Source organism: Ursus maritimus, unplaced genomic scaffold (assembly GCF_017311325.1).
Source record: "Ursus maritimus isolate PB19 unplaced genomic scaffold, ASM1731132v1 scaffold_15, whole genome shotgun sequence".
NCBI lineage: Eukaryota > Metazoa > Chordata > Mammalia > Carnivora > Ursidae > Ursus > Ursus maritimus.
The window spans coordinates 19,018,075-19,040,837 of NW_024423897.1; the positions used below are offsets into that span (position 1 = coordinate 19,018,075).

The 22,763-nt window shown below is 48.2% G+C and overlaps 1 long non-coding RNA gene across 1 annotated transcript in view; it reads right to left on the reverse strand.

Moving 5' to 3' along the window:
- Positions 1–22,515, reverse strand: part of LOC103664559 — a 31,518-nt gene extending 9,003 nt beyond the window's left edge. Inside the window, exons 1-2 of the long non-coding RNA XR_005834843.1 lie at positions 22,344–22,515; positions 17,922–17,990 (exon numbers count right to left, since the gene is read on the reverse strand). This is a non-coding gene — a long non-coding RNA (uncharacterized LOC103664559). The remainder of the gene's footprint in view (positions 1–17,921; positions 17,991–22,343) is intronic.
- Between the last annotated feature and the right edge of the window lie 248 nt (positions 22,516–22,763).

The window sequence follows — 22,763 nt, forward strand, 5'->3', positions numbered from 1 at the left end:
GGCATATGCCTTGAGGTGCAAAGTAGCAGCTGAGTATGGACCTTACCTCTCCGCATGTCTCTTATCTCTGGAATCTTGAACCCTCAGGTCCTTGTTGCTTTGGTAGCTCTCTAATGCCTTCAAATACACACACACACACACACACACACACACACATTTATTTTGGTCAGCTCATTTAGCAATTCTCAGTAGAAGCGTTGGTCTTCAACAAGCTATCCCATAATTATTGGAAATACAAAACCCTTGCTCATCTAACATTTATGTTATCTTTTTAAGTGGGAAGAAACCATGCTTTACTCCTCTCTGTAGTGCCAGGATAGAACCTGTGTCTTTAGACTCTCCCTTTCCCCACCTTTGCCCACACCACCCCTAAAATTTCTCCTGCTCTAGGCTTAAGGCATTATTTCTCAACTTTGCCTATCACAGTACATGATAACATTTGGATACCTCCTGGGGTATGCTAATGAGGCTTCAGGTGACTGTCTCATCAGGTTTGGGGGGTCTGGCTGCCCTAGGCTCCACCTGGCCCTTCGAGAACTGAGGGCTCTATATTTCATCATACTTATAACCTGTCTGCAGCCCTTTGGGTTAAGATGTTGACAGCCCCAGGTAAAAGCCAACACTGCACTGCCCAAAAGTGACATATTAACGCATTGTTGGTAAATCAGTCCCGGACCAGTTATTCAGTCTTCTGGTAGGAGTCCAGAGGCCAGAGCCCAGGACATGGAGATTGGGAAGACTAGAGGAAATATCTACATGGTCCCTTTGGCTCTGACATTCTAAGACTCAGGGATTCTATGAATTCCCCATCACTCAACAGTATTCTTTTCCTGGTGACCTGGTTCCTGCCTCTGGTTCAGATAAGTGTAGCAAATAGTAGACTCTCTCCGACTGTGCAAGTGCTCTCAGCTCTCCCTGCACATTATTGGCAGGCTCCGCAATGAACCCCTGCCTGGTCCCGACAGAGGGCAGAGCCACACCTTCCCCAGGCCGCCAGCAACAGAACTCCTCTGAGTCCCGTGCATGTTCAGCTTCCTCCTGCATCCAGATCAGCCTCTGGGGGGGAAGCACTCCCAGTTTCCTGAATCATCTCCTCTTCCCACAGCTCCAGGGCTTGGGAGAATCAGATGGAAAAGGCAAGGAAGACTCCAGCAGGAGGAGCACAGCAGCCTCCCTGCAAGAGGAGGGAGGGGTGCTGGGGGTAAGGAGAGTGTGGGGAGGCTGGAGGCAGATCCTGAGGAACCTGGGCTATGACGTTCTGGAGGCCGGAGTTGGCCTGGTGTGCAGGGAGGAGACAACATGGGCCTTGGAGCAGAAGAAGGTCATGGACAAAACTAATGGTCACAAAGTGCTTGGGCTCCATGGAAGGCCGACTGGAGCAGAGAGAGATGGGGGGAGGGGCACTGTTCAAGAATGCAGGCCAGAGACCATGACATAGCAGTAGGGCCAGCAAAGAGGAGGAACTGAGGTCAGCTGGCAGACGGGGTGACCGATTGATTGGCGGTTCCACCACAAATCTGACTGCAAATCTGACTGTGCCGCATGCTGGGCAACTGGGGTTACACTGCCATGGGTCAGAGGGACTATCTGCTTTGTTAGTATGGGGAGCAAGACCTCAAGGAAGAGTAGAGAAAAGGATCTCAGGCTTAGAGACAGATCCATTAAAACCCCTTCAATAGCTCTTTATGACGTTTTCTTAAGGAAATGTTTTCTCCTTTGGCCCTCCCAACACTTGTCTGTTTTACAAATGAGAAGCTTAAGGTAGTGCCATGATTAGAACCTCGAATTCAGGTCTCCTGACTCTCGGCCCCACCCTTGGCCACAGAAATGGCTTCCCAAAACTGACTGGCAGGCAGAGGTGGAGGGAAGTTTGCCCCTGCCCAGCTGCTTCCCATCGCCTCCCCTGGACTGCACAGCCCAAGCCTCCAGCCGTGTGCCTCCAGCACCTTCATGCCCCTGCTCTGGCTTTGCTCCTTATCCTATGAAGAGTTGGGTGGAGCCAAGTGAAAGTTCTTGACATTCAGACAAAAATGGGTGAACTTTTTTTTTTTTTTTTTTACAAAGGAACCTTACGAATCACTAGCATGAACTCAAATAAAAAAGAACCTGCTCGGGCTGAGGCAGAGCTGGCTATCTGGCTGTCTGGTTGTCTTGACTGCCCCCACCATCTGGCAGCCTCCGTGACACTGTGTCAGAATCCCCAGGGTTCCACAGCACACAGTTTGCAAACCACTGGACTGGAGGACTCCTACTTGAGCATCCTAGAGTGAGGGATTCTCCGCCTGGGTCCACAAATAGAATTCTCTGAACTTGGAAGGAAAAATTCCATCTTTATTTTCCCTAACCTCTAACGCAAGTTAAATACTTTGTTCCATTACAAATGTCGGCAGTGACCACAGCAATATTGACAGTTCCTCTGACTGTGTCACCAAGAGAAATCAGATATTTTTGTATCACATTATAGTTGTCATAGACTTTTCAAAATATCATTTATGCTCATCATTACTTTAAAATGACAATAGTTATTATGTCTGCTGCCAGATCTCATTTTAAAGTTACTAATAAAGTACATATTATTATGCCATATGATTTAAAAAATATCTTGATAACCATATTTTGATAGGATTGGTTTTCTTTTCAGTCCTATGTATTTTCTTTTGTGCATTTAAAAACATTCTGAAAAGGGGTCCTTCCAGCATCACAGATTGCCAGAGGAGGCCCTGACATCAGTAGGTTATGAGCCCCTGTCCTAGGACTTCTCTTCCAGAACTGAGGGGGCTGGGAGCTTGTTGAAGGCTCTGCCGAAAGAGGGCATGTAGGACCCAGAATCCCCCGAGGCCCCATGCTCCAACGTGCACACTCTGAGCCCGAGGAAAATAAGGCAGGAAAGTGGGGCAGGAGCAAAGGGACTCTGAGAAGTGGAGCAGAAGCCAACAGGCCAGGCTGGCAGGGCTCGGTCTAGTGGGACAGAACTGAATTCCTCAGCCCCAACCCCAGCCAGGCTTCCGGGGGAGCCAGGACTTGTGGGTTTGAGTCCTGTTGCTCGTTTCCCTGCCCAGTCTCAATTGTCTTCTCTGAGATAATAGAGTGGAAGCAAGAGTGGCCTCAAGATAAAAAGAGACCCTGCTTCCGGAATGGGCTCTTCCTGGCCTTGCTGAGTGACTTTGGGCAACTCACCTCCCTTCCCCAGGTAGTTTTTGTGTTGGTATAATCGCTGGCAGAAGTACTGCTACAAGCCTGGCCAAGCGCACGGTAGACACTGCTGGTGGATCTCAGCATACAATCATTCCCCGCTCACATGCAGCTTCAGAAGCCTTTTCAACGCCCTACCAGTTGATTGGAATTAGCAAATGAAGTGAATCGTATCTGCTATTGCTGGGCTAGATGATCTGCACATTTCCATCTGGGCTGGTCTGCGCCTCTAAAGATCTGATCCCAGAAACTCAAGTAAGACCCTAGACAGAAGTGCAGACTTCTAAAGCATGGCTATTTCTCACTCAGAGGGCGTGTGTGTGTGTGTGTGTGTGTGTGTGTATGTGTGTGTAACAGGAAAGAGCGAACATTCTTAGCTGGGCTGTAGATTTTCTCCTGTACACTCCAGAGCAAAAATGGGGTCAGAATAGGAAACTGGGATGTTGAAATCTCAATCAGCCTTCCCAGAACAGATGAGTACAGGCATATGGAAGGTGAACTCTGAGCAGTTTGGGAATGGGCATCATGCCAGCACCAGGGCCTCCAGGCCCTACCTGTCCCCAAATGTCTCCTGTCACAAGAAGCATCAGACACGCAGTGCAGCAGAATGATGGTGACAGAGTAACACCCACCACTCCTAGTGTCATTTACATGGACTTACATCACTCATAGCCAGGTTGTCAAGACGTGGCTATGCAGGAGACGTGTCGTTTCTCTCCCAAACGGCACAAAAAGCCACTTAGAAAGCTGTTTCACAGTGTTCACTCTCCCAGGTTACAGCTAAGGCCCAGACAAGTGTTACAACTGACCTAAGGTTACAGCCGGTTCAAGTCCCAGGACCAGGGCCCCAGGTCTTTGCAGACGTGTCGGGCTGTGCAGGTAACATAAATGAGAGAGCGTGCTAGGTAGATAGTAGGGAGTGGTGGGAACTGTGGCAAACTAGAGCTCATGTGTTCTGTTTCAAGGCAGCAGCCTGACTATCAGTTTAAGCTGCTGGCTGGCATGGGAGGGTGTGGACCTAGAGGGCCACATTCTCCTGATTTTTAAAGAGAAGTCAGGTTCGAGATTTTTATATTAAACATCCCCATATGCAAATGTTGGCATCTAAAGTTTAAGAGGTTAAAACGAAACAAAACACTGTGTAGGCCAAACAAATTGGATCTGGGGACTTTAGTATTTGGTCTGATTTGCAACTTCTGGTGGAACAGGTGAGAGCCCAGGCTCTGGAATCGGCAGTACAAAGACCTGAGTCATGGTTCTGCCACATGTAAGCTGAGCGATCTTACTCAAGATCTGTAGCCTCTCTGAGCCTCGGAGCTTTCATCTGTAAAATGGGAATACTAAAATGGCATATTTTACTGATTAAGTGAGGTCATGCATTTTAAACAGCACAATCATTCGATCACTGTAGGTGCTCAATAAATGTAGTTCCTCCACCAAAGAGCCCCTAAGCTCCATGGTGGTCGGATGAACCCCCAAGGCACCCCAGTCCATCCACCTCAGCTTATTTTTCTGCAAGGTCTCTGTGCTCAGTGTCCATGGAACTCTAACGGAGACACGCAGGGCCCTCAAACATGCTCACACATACCCTGCATACACCCTCGGGAGGACGTGGAGATGCCAAGTTTGGTTACCAAGGAAAGATGTTTAGGAGGCTTCCCTGGGGTGCAGCCGCAACCTTCTAGTGTTGTTTAGAAGAGAGGCCTGTACAGTGCAGGGGGTTGGCTCACAGGACCTGTGGGGGCCTTCACGGCATTAGAATTTTGCAACTTGAATTTTGTTAGCTCAGGTGCACAAACACACACGCGCAGACACGCTCTCACACACCATCTGCCCAGAGCCTGGGCCAGAGGGGCTGCCCTTCCCATTCCTGGGGAACTTGTATTCTAGCTCTCACTGCACTCATTCTCCTGCAGGCTCACTGAGCCACATCAAGACCCTTGACCCAGCATTCCCTGAGACTGATTTGCTCAGCAGGGAGCTGTGGGAGAAGTGACAAGGCAAAGAAGCTCAAATGACTGAACAGAAGGGCCTTGGTACCTTGTCCAGGCCCCCGAAGCAAGCGACAACCCCCTGGACTCAGGGGAATGGACTGGTTCCAAAGACCTCCTCATCCAGTGTCTCCAGGAGTCTCCTGCCAAGCCCAGATGATGGCAGGGCTGAGAGGGGCTCCATTTCACGGACGGGGAGACAGACCCAAACGTCTTGTTCTGAATCAGTTCCTCCAGCCCACTCTAAGGATCAGGAGCCCTGCCCCTCTGGGACTCTCTAATGGAACAAGTATGTGGGCTTTGACTCAGCTTAACACCACCACCACCACTTAGCCAGCCAACACTTTTGGTATTCCTCCACTTCTACCTCATTTTAGAATTTAGAAGACACTGAGGCAGAGAAAAGTGACTTACACCCAAGGTCATTGGTAGGTCTTAAAGTCTGTATTTGAACTCAAGATTGACTCCAAAGTGCACGTTCCAACCACATATTACAGCGCCTCGTCCATTAGGACCACATTCCCGACCTGGATTTCAGTTCCAGGAGTCATTAGAAAATATCATGACTCAGTGAGCTGTTTTCCCCCGCTTTGTGTTTATATGAGTCTGTATTTCAAAAAAAGTCCCAGTAAATGGTATTGTAAAAAAGGAAAAGAACTTAACAAGCAACCACAATCCCATCATAATTGGAATAATTCTTTATCGTGGAGGTCACGTTTTATAAAACATCCATACTCTATTTTGTCAATTCTGAAATGCATGTCTGTGGGTTTTTTGTTTTCAATCTTTGAATTTGGGAAGCATTTTAAAATCTGTGGACTCTGAGCTTCCAGGATATACACAATTTTATTTGGCCCTAAGAATAATCCTGCTAGGCAAGCATTGCCAAGATTACAATCCCCATTTTACAGCTGGGAAAACTGAGGTTCAAAGAGGTTAGGCAACTTGCCTCAGGTCACAAAGCCAGTCAATGCAGATTAGCCCTGTGTCCTGATTCCTAGCACAAGCTGGGTCCACCATATGCTCCTGGACTCCAGATACTGTGCTCGCACCTACCCGTTTCCATCATCCCACTGGCCCACCTCTAGCAGAGGACTGAGGGACACAGCTCCCCCATCCAGGGTGGTCCTATCTCAGGCAGAGTGGGGATGAACCCAGTGTGGGGTCTCCTAGGAGCAGTCCAGCCCCAAATAGGAAATTTTCAGGCCACAGGATCCCACTTTCAAGAACACATCCCATCTATGTAGAGACTAAAGCCGGGTTGGGGTGTGAAGGTGGTGTTTCTGCCCGTGCCCTCGTAAACCACGCAAGCTAGATCTAGGGGTCCCACCTAGGATCCCCTTTCTCTGAAAATTGCCCTATTTCTTATATTTCAAAAGGCCAAATGAAAAGCAAATATTGACTCTAGATAAGCTGGCGCAGGCAGACTAAAACACCACATTTCTTTGCTTTTGGTTTAACTTACATCAGCTCAATGGTATCACCGCGGTTTGTTCCTGCCGACCAGAAAACGCTGATTGGCTAGTATAGGGTCCCAATTAACAAAGAAGGGGAAAAACAATTAATGACATTATGTAACAGGTACAGCTTGGCAGACAAAAATCTTCCAAAACAAGAGGTGTGACAGGGGAAAAGAAGAAAAGGAGAAAGCTGACATGGAAAATTTGAGGTCCTCATTTTCCCACACGGAGAACACGAGGCTCAGAGAGCTGGAGTGACTTGTTCAAGGTCACACAGCAGGGCCGGAACCAGCACCCACGGTTTCTGCCCCTCCGGAGAAGCATCTTCCCACCAGACCCTGCGGGGCTGAGGTTTAAGAAACCCAGACTATCCGGACTCACCAGGGTTGCGCAGGGGGTCAGGACAGGAAAACAGCTGCTCCCTCGCACCTGTGGGCTTCTTCCTGGCAGGCACTTGCCAAGGCCACGCTGTCTTCCCTCCCTGGGCGTCTGCCAGGGCAGCTAGGTATGGGAGCCTCCTGGAAAGCCAGCTCTGGTGAAGGAGGCCTCTCTGTAGAAAGCACCCTCCAGGACATCAAATGACCAGGCCCTGGGGTCACGGGGTGGCCACGGAGGGCTTAATTACACCTAGCCGGCACAGCTGCCTCTGGCCCCCACCGCGGAGCGCTCCAGGTGGCATGGCTGGTTTTCCTGCCAGCTGCTGGGTGCCTTTAAGAGAATGACTGCGGTTCATTGGCTGAGCAAGGCTCCCCCTACCTCTTCACCTGAGCAGGTGAGAGAAGCAAGGCTAGGGGAGGGCTGGGGACCCAGGTGAGAAAACAAACCGTGGCAACCAGCTGGCTCTCCCTTCCTCCACAGACAGCCCTTCCTTCCCGGGCTTCCTTCCTTATCCCCGCCCCAACCGCAGGACCCGCTGGAGGTAAAGAAAGGGCAAACATTCTGCAAAGTGCCTAGTGCCATTCAGTTCCCAAAGCCTCACTATCTCACAGTAACCCCAGACCAGAGTTATCTGTGTGTCTTCTCAGTCGATGGAGAAACTGTCCTTGGAGCTATGCGATGGCTTGTCCAGCTCACGCAGCTCTGGGAAGGAAGGCTGACAGAGGAGGAGGGTGTGAGGACCCAAACCTGAGTCTCCTGCATTTGACTTTCCATACACTGCTCCTGGACCACACCACCTCCCTCTTGGTGAGGCCTTTGGCAAGCCACTCACTGCCTCAGTTTCCACATCTGTGAGATGGTACAGTCATGCTTGTATGTGAGTCTCCACTCAATTTATTGAGCGTATCATAGACTTAGAGCTAAAAAGGACTTGGGAGATTATTTAGCTCATCCATTCATACAGCAGGCATTGTTCTTCAGCAACTATTATGTGCCACACCTGTTTTAAGTCCTAGGGCAACATCAGTGAACAGGAAAGTCAAGGACCTTATTGAGGTTGCATTCTAGAGAGAGGAAACATAGACATAAACAAGTAAATGGATTAGATAGGTAAAAGTACCATGAAGAAATAAAATAGGCTGATATAATAAAGTAATGAAGGGGCTATTTTAGATTATGTAGTCAGTGAGGCCCTCTCTGAGGAGGTGATATTGAAGCTGAGACTTCAGCTTCAAAGAACCACTCATTAAAAGAGCTGGAGCAAGAGTGCTCTAGGCACTGCAAACTGTAAGTGCAAAGGCCCTGAGGCTGGGGTATTTGGAGACTAGAAAGAAAGCTGCTGTGGCTAAAGTATAGTCCAATCCCTGCACTCCCTTTTTAATAGATAAGAAAATGATTCAGAGCAATGACTTGCCCAAGATCCCCTCTTGCAAATTTCACCTTCCTTTCTTTATCCTCATTCATTATGGAGGGAAACTGAAGTCTGGAGTTAATCAGCACATTTGAGTTACCAATAAAACAATCATTCCACGAGCCTACACTGCTTTTACCTCATGTTTCTTCCACTTTGTAGACATGTGTAAATTCCCAAAGGGCAAGAGCTATGATTTCAGGCGCTTCCCACATTGAGGAATGAAATCCTGACCAACAATATAATACTAAAATTCGCAGCAGCAATGCAAACCGCCATATGGTGACATAGGGTCAGCACAGACCCTTCCTGTTCAATTCCTTTCCACTTTTGTTTTCGGAATCTTTTACTCTGAGTTTTAAAAAGGGCTGCCTGTTTTCAGCCATCGTGTTGTTGGTGGGAACACTGGGATTGTTATTCTGAAACTGTCGGGTGGGTAGTGTGGGGTAAAGCAAGTGAGTTTCATGGTGGTGGTGTTGAGAACCAGGACTTTTTGGTGGGAGAGAAAGGAGACACAAATGAAAGACAAAGGTTAGGTTAAGTAAAAATTTTACAATCCTGGATTTAAATCGGAAGTTCTAATGTGAATTTTTGATGTAGCCAATCTGAAAACAAGCACCGTGTTCCCTAGCTCTGCCTACTGTCATCAGGTCTAGAAACAACCAACACTTGAGTGAGCATTTTTAGTGCCCTGACTGTGGTCTCTAAGCCCAATTTTCTATAAAGGAACCCACGGTCCTCAAAAAAACAAACAGCTGATTCCAGTTTGGGGGCAGAAAATGTACAACATGTACATAGACTTTTAATGGCACAAATCAAAGAAACTAGAGTTTTAAGAGACAACTGGAAGAGACTCCCATTTGCCAAAGTCCAGACAATTTCAGCATCAGTAAAGAAAATAACTGCAGTGAGTAGAAAACATTGAATATATTTCAATCCAGGAGTTCATAATGATATTTTTAAAATAAACAAAAAACCGCAGTGATCATTTCCGGAAGATATGAGGAAATCAACTCATTATATTTTGAAGCCTGGTAAATAAAAGAAGACAATTAAGCATTTATTCTGTCTTTCCTGTAAGAACTGTGCCTCAGGCAACCAAAGAGTAGATGAGAGGAAGGTGCTTTTTATGTAAGCATTCCAACGAATTAAATGAAACAGGAAAGAAGAAGGATTAACTCGGAATATCACCATTTTGCAACTCGTTATGAATTAGTTGATCGAACTGGTAATCCTACAAAAAGAGAAAAAAGTAGATGTAATGAGCCTCTTGGTGGAATTAACCACCACCTCCTATGAAGAAATCATGCCGCAAGAATCAAGCAGGAGTCTGATCAAGCCTTAGGAGTAGCTGTTGGCCAACTTTGTCTCCAATGGGCGAGGTAATTTAAACGTTGGTCTCTGTGGCAAGTACTTTGCTGTTGGAACAAAAAGGCAGCTGTGGACAATTGTTAAACAAATGGGCGAAGCTGTGTTCCAACAAAATCCTGCTTCCAAAAAAGGGTAGATGCTAGATTTGGCCCATGGACCATAGTTTGCCAACCCCTGTTCTTAACCCCACTACCAGTTTGCAGGAAATAAAGGGACGGAGGAACACATGAAATGATACCACTGGGGACACAATATGCAAAAGTCAAACTGGGGGAAAGTCTAACAGGAAAATCAACCTGATTTCTTTAACAAATGAATGTCAAGATATTAAAAAGAGAGAGAGAGAAGGATACCTCTAGATTAAAAGAAACTTAAGAAATGGGGCGCCTGGGTAGCTCAATCGTTAAGCATCTGCCTTCAGCTCAGGTCATGATCCCAGGGTTCTGGGATCGAGCCCCACATCGGGCTCCCTGCTCCGCTGGGAGCTTGCTTCTTCCTCTCCCACTCCCCCTGCTTGTGTTCCCTCTCTCACTGGCTGTCTCTCTCTCCGTCAAATAAATAAATGAAAACTTAAAAAAAAAAAAAACCTTAAGAAATATTAGCCAATCACATTGTATGAACCTTGTTTGACTCTTAATTCAAGCAATTATTTTTAAAAATATGGGATAATTGGGTAAATGCGGACGCTGTCCTGAATATTTGGTAATGTGGAGGGATTACTGTTGACATTTGCAGAGGTTTGACGATACACTGTGGTTACACTTAAAAGGGGGAGTCCTTATCTTTTAGAAATATTTGCTGAAACATCTAGAGATGAAATGGAATGATATCTTGGATTTGGTTAAAAAGAATGGTGGTGAAATCTAAAGGAAACAAAACTGGAAAGGGGTTGGATGGTGGGTGACAGGTACATAGAAATTCATTACCCTATTCTGTTATTTTGTAAATACTTGAAAATTTCCGCCATGAAAAGTTAAAATATATTTATACCATTTCACACTCAACCAACTGACAAAATTTTTTAAATCTGACAAACTCGAAGTTTGGAAAGGATACAGGGAAAAGGTAGCTCTCACAGCTAGTGGGAAAGTAAAATCCTACAATTTTTGAGAGTGATTTGTGTACACCCCATGATCCAAAAATTCCCCAACCAGATCTATACTCAAGAGAAACTTGAGTCCATTAAGAGATATACAGAAGCATTTTTAAATAAGAAAAATGGAAAACAACCAAAATGGGTGATTTCTGGCATCTTTGGACCACAAGAGGTAGGGGGAGGCTATGAAATGTAAGAGATTAGAAATGGCAAGTGCATGTGGACATAGGAGCCAGGGCCCCATCAGGATAGACTTAACTCAACATATGTCAACCTGGTACCCACTCCTGGCCTTTTCTGAGTGCTGGGAATACAGAGGTGATGTCCCTGAAGGGCTTTAAGGTCTAGATATCAGAGCTAGAGGTGGGCTGACTCTGACATATCATTGAGCCCAACCTACCCATTTTATAGATGCATAAAACAAGGCCGAGAGAAGTTAAATGACTTGCCAAGGCACACGGTTAATTTGTGGAGGAACCAGGAATTGAAAGAGGTGTCTGATGCTCAGCAGAATCAGATCTCGGAGCCATACATTCTTAAGCTGAATCCCGGCTCTGTAACTTACTAGCTGCGACCTTGGCCAAGTTATTCCCTTTTCTCAGAAGCATAGTAATACTTACTTCATAGGTTGATACGAAGATTAAATGAATTCATATACATAAAGCACTTGACCAAGTGACCAAGTGAGCCTCAGTGGGTAGGTTATTTACTTTTACTGTTATTGACACAAGGAAGGGCATTGGCAAAAGGACAAAATGCTACATTCTATGTTGCTCTCAAATGGTTACATCTATGTGCCTCCCGCTGCACCACCCTGAGCCCCAGCTCCTTGTAAAATGAGGATAATAGTAGAACCTACATCATAGGGGCGCCTGGGGGGCTCAGTCGGTTAAGCGTCTGACTCTTGGTTTTGGCTCAGGTCACGATCTCAGGGTCGTGAGATCGAGTCCTGAGTTGGGCTCTGCGCTCAGTGCAGCGTCCGCCTGAGATTGTTTCTCCTTCCTCACCTACCCCCTCGGCAGCTCTCCCTGCTCACACACAAATAAGGAAACAAAATCTTAAAAGAAAGAAAGAAAGAACCTATGTCATGGGGTTGTTGTCAGCGTTAGATGAGCTAGTGCCTAGCATATAGGAAGCCCTCAATATATGGCAGCTCTGATGCTGATGATGAAAGACTTCCATCCCAGGGTGTCAGGCTCAGGAGACCCAAAATAGAATCAACTGCACTTCCTGCCCTCAGAGTGCTTCAGTCCAGTGGGGGATGTAGTCAGAGGCCACTCCTTCCTTTCCATTTCTCCCCATGCTGTCACATTTCAGGCCTGGATCAGGGCCCAGGGGGCCAAGTGATCCTGACGATTTGATCCCGCAGGGAAGCAGGCTCTAAAAATGACCAGGCCAGAGCTGCTAGGTCTGAATGCGCACACATGCTCACCTCTGCTGTTGAGCACCCCGTTCCCAGCTCTGCAGAATCCCTGACTGCCTCAGGCTGCTGGAGCCAAAGCATCACATGCTCTGAATAACAGAGCCATCCAGAAAGTTCCCTGTGGCGAGCTGGGCGTCACACTCTAGTCTGCACCCTTGGGGCCAGGCAGCCAGAAATATCACAAGAGGCCTGCCCTCAAAGCTGAGCTCCTGTCCCCAGCTTGCTGGAGTCACAGAGCACAGGGAGTTTCAATATCCAGTTCCTTCCCTTTCCTGATGCCTTCTCTTCTCACTGAAACGAGGTGTATTCCTCACCCAAGACCCTATTTTTATAGAGCCTAACGAAACATTCTCAGTTGGCTCAGTGACCATTGGTCCCAATTTCCCCAACCCTAGAGAGTCAAAACCATTGAGGGTTAGAGAAAGACACCGTAAGACCGATGTGAGGCTAATGGAACTGGTTAAATAGATTTGATTCTCCTGCGGAAGCAGGAGTGAAGTTGTTCTTTCAAGCAGGTATCAAAGCTGTCACCTTGTCACTGCTCGCAGGCTGCAGGCTGGAGACACAGCCTGTCCCACGGCGTGCGTCTGTGCTCGGTGATCTCCTCGTGGGCAGGGGCTGTGCCTGGTTCCGCACTCTGCCCGGCACTCAGCACCAAACACGGCACCACAATGAGCGCAGGATCCTAACAATCCTAACAGCTCGGGCTGTCCCCTCTCAGTGCTTCTCAGGCTTGTAATTAAATAATTGCATGTGCAATTATGTGTTTAATGCGTGCCTCCCTGACAAGACTGTCAGCAACCTGGGGGCAGAGCCTGCCCCCAGTGCGGTTCACGATTATATCCCCAGCGCTTAGAGTGGGATCTGGCATGTACCTGGCACTCGATAAATGTTCGTTGTGTGAACAAATGAGCACAGATGGCAGAGACGGCCATGGCCAGTGTCAACCCCCCTTGCCAGTTTTGAAAGCCTACACTGCCCTCGGTGCTGAGCACACTACCAAGCCAAAGGAAGCTGTCCTGAAGCCCTTGACTTCGAGATGCAGACAGTGTTATGGGAAAGTGTGCGGGGAGAGGTTTGCTAATACCCAGGCTCAGAGGCTCTTTTAGAAAGAGTCTGCCTCCTAGAAAGTCTACCGATTTACAAAGGAGACGAAATGGAGTGGGAAGCAGGCTTGTCTGCTGGTTACCTGGGGCCTTCTCTTTGCCTCTTGTTGGCGATTTAGAGCAGTTGGCCTGGGAGTAGATGGCTGATTTCGGCCTGGAGTTCATGGAATGGGCTTCATAGAATTGTTATAGGACACAAGGAGTAAATCGACGTGTAAATATTTACGACAGGATCTGACAGTGAACCAGTGCTCAGGAATGCTCTGTGGAGTTCCTGTGGTTGCTATCAATCCTCTGCCCTCCACGGCTGCCCAGGGATGAAAGGCACCTTGGATGGAGAACTTCAGGGCGGAAGTCTGGTGCTGGGTGCTGGGCCTCCCCAAGGCATCTCCTGGGGCCAGCCTGGCCAGACCACAGGCAAGAGGGAGTGAATCATGTAAGTGATGGAAACTCAAACTGACTTACGCAAAGTTGGCCCACACATCCCTTAAGTCCAGACAGCAGACTTGCTTTACGTGCAACCGGATCCGGGAGCTCAAACACTATTGGGATGTCTCTTCCCTGACTCCTTCACCCTGTACTGTCCTCTGCGTGAGAGCCACTCTCAAAGAAGTTCAAGCCCCCATGGTGGTTTCCATCCTGCCTCAGTTCCCACAGAGAAGAGAAAGGGTCCCTCCTCCAGAGTTCAGGTCAAACCCCCAGAACTGAGTCTCATTGGCTGTAATCAAGTCACATGACCTCTCCAAAGCAATCACTGTGGCCAGGAATTGCAAGGCTCTGATTGGCAGAACTGAGTCACATGCCCACTTCTGGGCTACCAGCTGGAGTCCGCCGTGCAGACGGGGAGGGCAAGGTCCCCAAGCACCACAGAGTTGCTGTTGCCAGAGAAGGGAGAATGTTGCTGGGGCAGCAAAATAAATATGCACTGCAGATTGCAAACCTCTCTTCAGGTCAGATGACAAGAGCAATGTTACAGTGAGGCCAAACAAACATCAATTCTGTCAGACAAATAAAATGATAGGATCTGGAAGGATTCCCAGAGGGCAATGGGGCATTACTCAGTCATGTGCCAAAAAACTTGTGTTATCAGGCCCATATCAGGGTGCCTCCAGTGCTAAAATAAGGGAGGCCCCCCAAAACTTAGTAACCTAGATAAATAATACTTGAATGCAGTATTTTAAAAACCAAAATTAAGGCAAAAAATCCACAACAAACAAAATTAGGGGCTTGGCACCAAACTTGGTACATAGTGCTTGATAAAAGTTTGCATTATCATTTTCCATTCTGGAAATTTCTAAGAGTAAGTCTACTGATGAATCATGCACTACAGCCATAGCACAGTCTTCATTCATTTGACAAATATTTAAAGAGTATTTATTATAAATTTGGCACTGTGAGAGAAATACAGTTGATCTGGTTCCTACACCCAGGAGTTCATAATCTGTAATCTGAATGGCAAGACCCACTGGTATACATCATCTCCATATATTGTGATTCATGTTTTAATGAAGGCCCAGAAACTTGCCATGGGAGGCCAGGAGAAGGAACATTTAAAAAAACTTTTTATAAAACAAATGAGTCCTGGGAATATCCCATTCGGGATGGTGACTGTAGTTATAGTACTGTGTATTTGAAAGTTGCTAGGAGAGTTAAAACTTCTCCTCACAAGAAAATTGTAACTCTGTGCACCGATGGATGGTAATTAGACTTATTATAGTGATCATTCTGCAGTATGTACATAGATCAAATTGTTGGTTGTACACCTGAAACTCATGTTATATGTCAATTACACTTCAGTAAAGAATCTTTTTATTATGGAAATGTTGAACATACAGAAAAGTAGAAAGGACTGTAAACTGAATACCTACATATCAATCACACAGATTCAACAATTGTAAACATTTTACCATATTTACTTAATCTCGCTATATGTTAAATTTGTGGCTAAAACATTTGAAAGTTAATTACAGATATTCTGGCACTTCAGCATGCATTTCCAAATAATAATAATAATAATAATAACAATAATAATAATAATAATAATAATAATTCTCCTCCATAACCACAATACACTCAACTCACAAAATTAACAATCATTCCCTTACATCATCTGATACCCAGTTTATAGTCAGATTTCCCTTACTGTCTGAAAACATGGTCTCGATAGCTTTAAAAAAAAAATGAACCAACATACAATCAAGAATCACATCTTATATCTTGTTGTTAAGACTCTTAGATCTCTTTAAATCTAGAACCTCCTCTCCCATTGCTTTTGCTTTCATGACATTGACTTTAAAGAGACCATGCCTGTGGTCTTATAAGCTGTCCCACATTCTGGATTTGTCTGGCTGCTTTTCTGGGTGTTATTCAAGGTGTTCCTCTCCCCCTGCAATTCTTGTAAACTGAAGCTAGCTTTAAAGACCTGATTAGATTTAGGCTGAACGTTTTTGGCAAGAGCCAAAACAGGTGGAGCTGTGGAGTCTCCTGCATCCTATCAGAAGGCACGGCATGCTGGCTGTCCCATCACCGGCGATGCCGTGTGGCCCCTGGGTTCAGGTGGTAACAGACAGGTAGAGGAGAAAGGAACTGGGAAGCATGGTAAAGTCTTCACAATGACATTTGAATAGGGCTTTAAAGAGTGTGTAGGAGTCTACTGGGTGGAGAAACAGGAAGAGGAAGGGTTTTCCAGGCATACATGGAGGCACAGTGTTGAGAAAGAGAATGGCCAGCTTTAGGAAGTAGGAGGTGGTAGCCAAATGTGGTTGAGAACTGTTCTAACAACACCAAGCACTTACGGCGAGTTTACTGTGTTCCAGGAACTATGCTAAGTGACTCATTTAGTTCTTCACCCAGTCCTATGGAATGGGTGCTACCACCCCCATTTTGAGGGTGTGGAGTCAAGGTTGAGTGGTATGTGGTAACTCGTCTAAGGTTACATAGCTAGAAACAGGCAGACTCAGGATTTGAATCCGGTCGCCTGATTCCTGAGCCTCTGCATTTAAGAATCACTAAGCTCTATGTTAAGGTGACAGGGCAAAGGAGTGGGGGAGGCAGGTTGGGGACAGGTGGAGACAGGCCTTCTCAGGCATATAGTTTGGACGTTATTCCAGCGGCAGTGGGGAGCGAGTGAAGGTTTCCTGGTCTGGGCAGCAGGGCTGTGTCTGGGAACGTGCACCCTGGGAACTCAGCCCTGTGAAGGATGAGTGGACAGCTGCTGGGGTGAGCTATTAGGGGGCAAGCTAGGTGTCCCTTCAGGCCAGCAGGACCTGGCGAGCAGAGCTGGAGGGAGGAATTCAAGTGCCTCCCAGACCTGTGCGCTAACCCTTACTCTCCCGGGCATCAGGAGGCCTGGGGGGGGGGGGGAGCTGGGTTCCGCTGGACACCTGCAGCCTTCCTACACGCACGCAGCCACGGGGAGCCGGGCAGATGCCGGGCTGGCCCCGCACTCTGGGACCCCAGAGCCCTGCAGGCCGCTTGGGTTCCACCGCACCATCCCAGAGGCCCAGAAACCTGTGGGCTACGTCCCGGTGAGACGTGAGTGGCAAAGACCGGCTGGAAGGACCAGCCTTAACTTCTGAGAGCCAGAGAGGGGAAGCGACTGGCCCAAGATCACAGTCAGATCTCGGCAGAGGCAGGACTAGTTACATCGTCTCTTTTAATTCCAAGTCTGCTGCTCTTTGAGGATAGAGTCTCAGAATCAAAGAGGGACCAAGACAAAACCGCTTTGGACTAGCCACTGGGTTGCCCAATACTCTGGGGAACACTTCGTTTTTTAATTTATATTTTCCCATTTTGGGAATCCTCTCTGAGGGACGGGGCATCCTCCCCGGTTGGTTCTTGTCGCACAGCCTCTCAGCCAGCGGGTTATCCCCATCCTCACCCCCCACCCCCCATCTGGGGTGGGGACTCCCCGCTTCCTGCACCCTTGCTGTCCATCCTTCAGCCTAGGTGGGGAGGGTGCATAGATGAAGTGACAGGAACTGCTCTGGGGCCTGCTGCCTGGTTCAAATCTCTGCCCTCACTCACCAGCTGTGCAACTTTGAGTGGTCATGTCCCCTCTCTGTGCTTCTGTTTTTTCATTTTTAAACTGGTGAAAATAACAGTGCTTCATAGGGTTCGATATGAGGATTAAATAACATAAGTAGTATTTAAGGGCCTAGTAAGGCACTTGCCACATGATAAAGGCTGGTTATTATTATTAACCTGGGAGTCAGGAGGCTTGGGTGCCTGCCACTAATTTACCTACGAACTGGACAAACCTTCCAGATCTGGAATAAAATCTGCCTCTTCCACAAAGTCCACCTAGATTAACCACATTCAGTGTAAAGCCTTCCTTGATTTCTAGTATTAAAGCACAGCTGACATGATCTAAACTACGACTGGGGTGGGGAAGAGCATCCCGTGTCCCCCCCTTCCCCACGGCACTAACTTAAGACTCCGAAGGCCTGGGGGTTGTAGTGCAGGCACCCACCCCCCCAGCCCCAGCTACTCACTTGGGTAAATCACTTCATCTTTGTGATTCAGTATCTTCTGTCAAATGGGGGTAATAATCCCTCTTTCATCTGTTTTGAAAGATCAAAAAATACAGATTCCTGACTACTTTGAGAATGGAAGGAAACAAACATACAAAGTGTTTTTTCAAAGCATATTTAATAACCTGGAAAAGTGATGCAACATATAATGTTTACTTCCCTATCGTGAATTTCTTATTCAAGGATTTTACAGCAAGATGCATTAATATTTTCTCATGGTAACACATTCATGGTATATTGTTCATCAGAAAAGGGCAATCAATTGTATATGAAATGTGACCCCTACTTCATTGTTAAAAAGTATAAATAGACTGAAACAAAAATAGATAAAGGTAAGGAAATCCACCAACATGTTAAGTTACCTCTGGGTGGTAGGGTTACTGATAAACTATTGTCTTCATCTCTATTTTTCTATATTTCCCTTTTTCTAATATGTATACTATTTTTATAAACAGAAGACAACTACAGTGATTTTTAAGGAAAAATAATGTGTCTGAAAATATTCAAGGCTCAGCCGAAGCAAGTTAGAGATCACCCGTGTGTGAGTAATCAGAAACCTTTAAGATGAAAATTCTGCCTTTAGGGAGCACCCTGTCCCCCAGCATGGGTCAGTCCATGTTTTATTTTCTTTGAAATCCCCATGCAGAGCTCCCCACTCCTTCGGGTTTCCAGAACTTCACTAGCCTCCTTGGCCCAGAGTTCCTGCTTCTGAAGTCAGGCCTGGCATAGCCAGGGTAGCTGTGGGCTGCGCCCTGGGGAGCTGGACAGGACCCCCAAATCCCTGCAGTTACCAGCTTACTCAGTGAGCTAAGGAGGCCTGTTATTTACCAGTCTAAAACAAAAACAAAAACAAAAACCCGCTGGGGCGCTGGTGCTCCCTCAGTCTGGGTTATTATGCCTCTTGTTCTTTACAGGCCTCAAGGACCTTCTTGGAGACTGTGATTTACAGTCAAGGTTTACAGCTCACCGTCCCTCAGTGGCTCCTCATTTCCTCCAGGGTGGGTATCTGCCAACTTCCTTCGTCTGGCATTTAAGTGCCTGGACCATCTGAACCAACTTCGCTCACATCTCCCACGGGTCAATCAAATGGTCTGCTAGCCAGCGGCACAGCAGGCCAGGAAGGAACCGTGAGGAGCAAGGAGAGCTGGGTGGACGAACAGAGCCGGGAAAGGGGGAGACTGTGGCCAACCGAGCAAGGGCACACGTTCTAAAGGGCCTGTCCCTTCTCAGGGCCTGTCAGTTGTTCTTTGGTGGTATCTTCCAATTTCTTTTAAAGAAAATCCGGAAATCTGGATCTTTATGGGAAATCTCCTGATTTTTTTTTTTTTTTTAAATATTGGCAGCTAATTTGCCAAACACATTTGGCCCGTCAGCTGATCGTAATTTGTGACTTCTCATAGGAACACACTGAACTTTTCTCCCTCTGTACCTTGGCTTTTGCCATTTCCACTGCCAAGAACACCCTCCCACTCCTCTGGGTCTGGTGCACTCCACCTATTCCGTCAGGCCCGGCTGAAACACCACCTCTGCCGTGAGCAGCCCCGGATGACCTTGGCTAGATGTGACCTCTCCCTCCTTGGGGCTGCACCAGGCTCCGTGCATGCCCATCTCGTGCCACAGCTAATTTTAATGAGTCCGATCTCCCCTGGTAGACAATGAGCTCGCTCCTGGAAGAGTCGACAAATGTTTAAGGAGTACCTGCTTTGTTGCAGGCCTCAGGCTAAGAATACGGCCTAGAACAAGACGGACAGACTTTGCCTTGATGGAATATAGCGTCTACTGCAGGGGACAGAGCTTAAATAAATCATTCCCAAGATACCTAATTCCAATTGCGGTGAGTTTTATGGAGTTAAGAAATTTTATAAAAGGAGCTTAATCCAGGCCGGATTAAGCAGGTCACGAGGCAGCTTGGGGGAAGCATTAGCACTCCGGGCTGCCACATAAGGTTGCACAGTCTGTATACTGCACAAAGGTAACCAGCTGAGAGGGCAGACGAAAGCTAAAGCCCAGTCCCTGCTTGCTTGCCCAAGCTGTGCCCTTTTCTAATTTGCAGAAAGGCAGGGGCAGTGTTGAGTTTCTCTGACCCCCCCAACCCCCTCCAAAAGCGGCTCTAAATAAATGCAGACTCGAAGTAAGAATGGTGACCTCCCTATTTATACGCAGCCTCAAAAGATGTCCCCGCTTTCCCTTTCTACCAGAATACACTCCCTAAATCCTGGGGCGCCTGGGTGGCTCGGTCGTTAAGCGTCTGCCTTCAGCTCAGGTCATGATCCCAGGGTCCTGGGATCGAGCCCCGCATCGGGCTCCCTGCTCCGCTGGGAGCCTGCTTCTTCCTCTCCCATTCCCCCTGCTTGTGTTCCCTCTCTCGCTTGCTGTCTCTCTCTTTCTCTGTCAAATAAATAAATAAAATCTTAAAAAAAAAAAAAAAAAGAATATACTCCCTAAATCCTTACTTGAGAGCCCCTGGGGATCATCTCTGAGCAAGTGATACAGGAGCTAAGACAGAAGGATAAGAAGGGGCCAGGCAGATACAAGTACGAGGAACAACAGCATGTACCAGGCCTCTGAGGAGAGAAAGTACCATGGCTGAAGGGCCTAAGAAATGGCTAGTGCGGCTGAAGCGTGGACAGAGAGGGGAAGAGCAGCAAGGGGTGGCCTGGTAGTGACCATCCCATGCAAGGCCTGGAAAGGCCATAGTAGGGGGTTTGATTCTTATCCTGAAATGTTTTCTGTATCCCCTTTCCTAACCCAGATTGCTGATGGGTGTCACTGCTTATGGGCAGGCCCACAGAGCACATGGTAACAGAAACCACCTTTACAGAGCATCTACCACGAGCCACACACCATGCTGGGGCCACACGTCCAGTCCATTCTTCCTTTCCTATCCTCCTAAGGAGTCAGTATTCTTTGATTCCAACCGAACAGTTGAGAAAATTGAGGCACACAGATAAGCGGCCTGCCTGATGTTACCTGGTGACTCAGGGGTGAGCGGGGACCCACACCCAGGTCTGTAGCATTCTGAGCCCCTCCTTTTGGTTGCCATGTAGAATGACCCTCAGGAATAAACCAGAAGGCACAAGGAGTCTGGGGGCCTTGTCACTCAGAGTGGGATCTGGGGGCCTGTGGTATTGGTATCACCTGGAAACTTGTCAGAAATGTAGGCTTTCAAGTTCCATCCCAGTCCTACTGACTTCAAATCTGCATTTTACCAGACTCATGTACACATCACAGGCTGAGAAGCACCAGAGAACAATCCAAGCAATAACTGCTTTTGCAGCCCTTACACAAGTCTCAGGTCTCGCAGGCCAGGTCTCCAGTGACTTGAAAAAAGCTTATTCTAACCAAATTTGCCAGAATTGCCAACTGCTCCATCCATCCACCTGCCCCAGTTTTGCTTTCTGTTGTGACTCCAAAAGAAAGACCCCGAATGTACCATCAACTCCAGGGAGGGGCTGCCGAACACTCTGCTTCTGCTCAATTTCTTAGTATGATCTGCTCTCATCCAGGAATAAATGTAAAGCTTTGTAATGTAAACCTCTCCTGGTTAACTACTGCTCCGAATCATCTTCCATTTGGAGCGCACTCTGACCCCCAGATCATGTCCTGGAACCGGCCTTTCACAGGACAATTCCCTTTCTTAGTCCGCATACCAAAGGAGACAAGACGGTTTGCGAAAAGATAAGTGGGTTCTCTTTTAGCGTTAAGGCCACATGTTGTGTGACTCTGGGAAACTTCCGTCTCCACTTCCCCACTGGCATCTGAGAAATGGGTAGGTAGGATGGTCAGGACTAGGAATCACTAGATCAAGGGCTTGGCGGGTAGCCTCAACGAAGTTTCGTGGCCCAGGTGAAACAGGAAGGGGTCCTGGGGACTGTGGCCAACGAGAGGATGCACTGCCCTGACTAAAAAAGGCGGCCGCACTCAGCATTAGGCTATTGTCATCCTGGGAAATATGGGTCCAGTGTCGCCACGTATTCTAATTTTTCAAGGGTTGGGAATCTGATGTTCCCCCTACAGAATATCAGATGGTGTTTAAATACTGGCATCTGCTTGAACTTAACACTCTAGGTCAAGCAGGGATCAGGTGCAGGGCGATGTGCCCGTGGGCCGCCAGCTCACGCTGCCTGGCCTGGATGCCATCCTAATGGTGTAAGTGTCTGACTCCATCCTACGTGTAGCTCTTTCAGAACGCCGCAAAGCGGCTGCTGCAAGGGAGGCGGAATCCGCGCCCTCCGGGGCCGCCCGCCCCTCCCCACCAAGGCCCCGGCGCCCACCGGTGCCCCCTCCCAGGCCTCTCCGGCAGAGGGCCGCGCGCAGGGACTCGGCCCCGTCCGTGGTGGTGGCGGCGACGGGCGCACGTCGCTTTCTTCGCACCCTCCCTACCTGCTCACCCGCCGTCCCCGCAGCGCCGCAGCGATGACTCAGCCTCTGGCGGCCCCGGGCGCGGCGGGGGAGGGGCGAGGGAGAGGGCGAGGGCGAGGGCGGGGAGAGGGGGGAGGAGGAAGGAGGAAAGACGGGAAAGGGAGGGGGCCAAGAAGGGTCCGCCGAGGGAGGAGAGAGGAGGAGAGGGAGGGGTGGAGAGGAGGGAAGGCGGAGAGGAGGGGCCTGCGGGGAGCGGAGGGGAGGGGCTAGGGAGGGAGGAGGCAGGAGGGGAGGGGCTCGGGGGAAGGCCAAGGCCCCGCCCCCCCGCTCTCGGGGACCTACCGACGTCGGGCTGGCTGGGTGCGGGAAGCCGGGTGGAGAATAGCGAGGGGCGCGGCTGGGGCGGAGAAGAGAGGGTCACATGCTCCCTCCCGTGGCTCC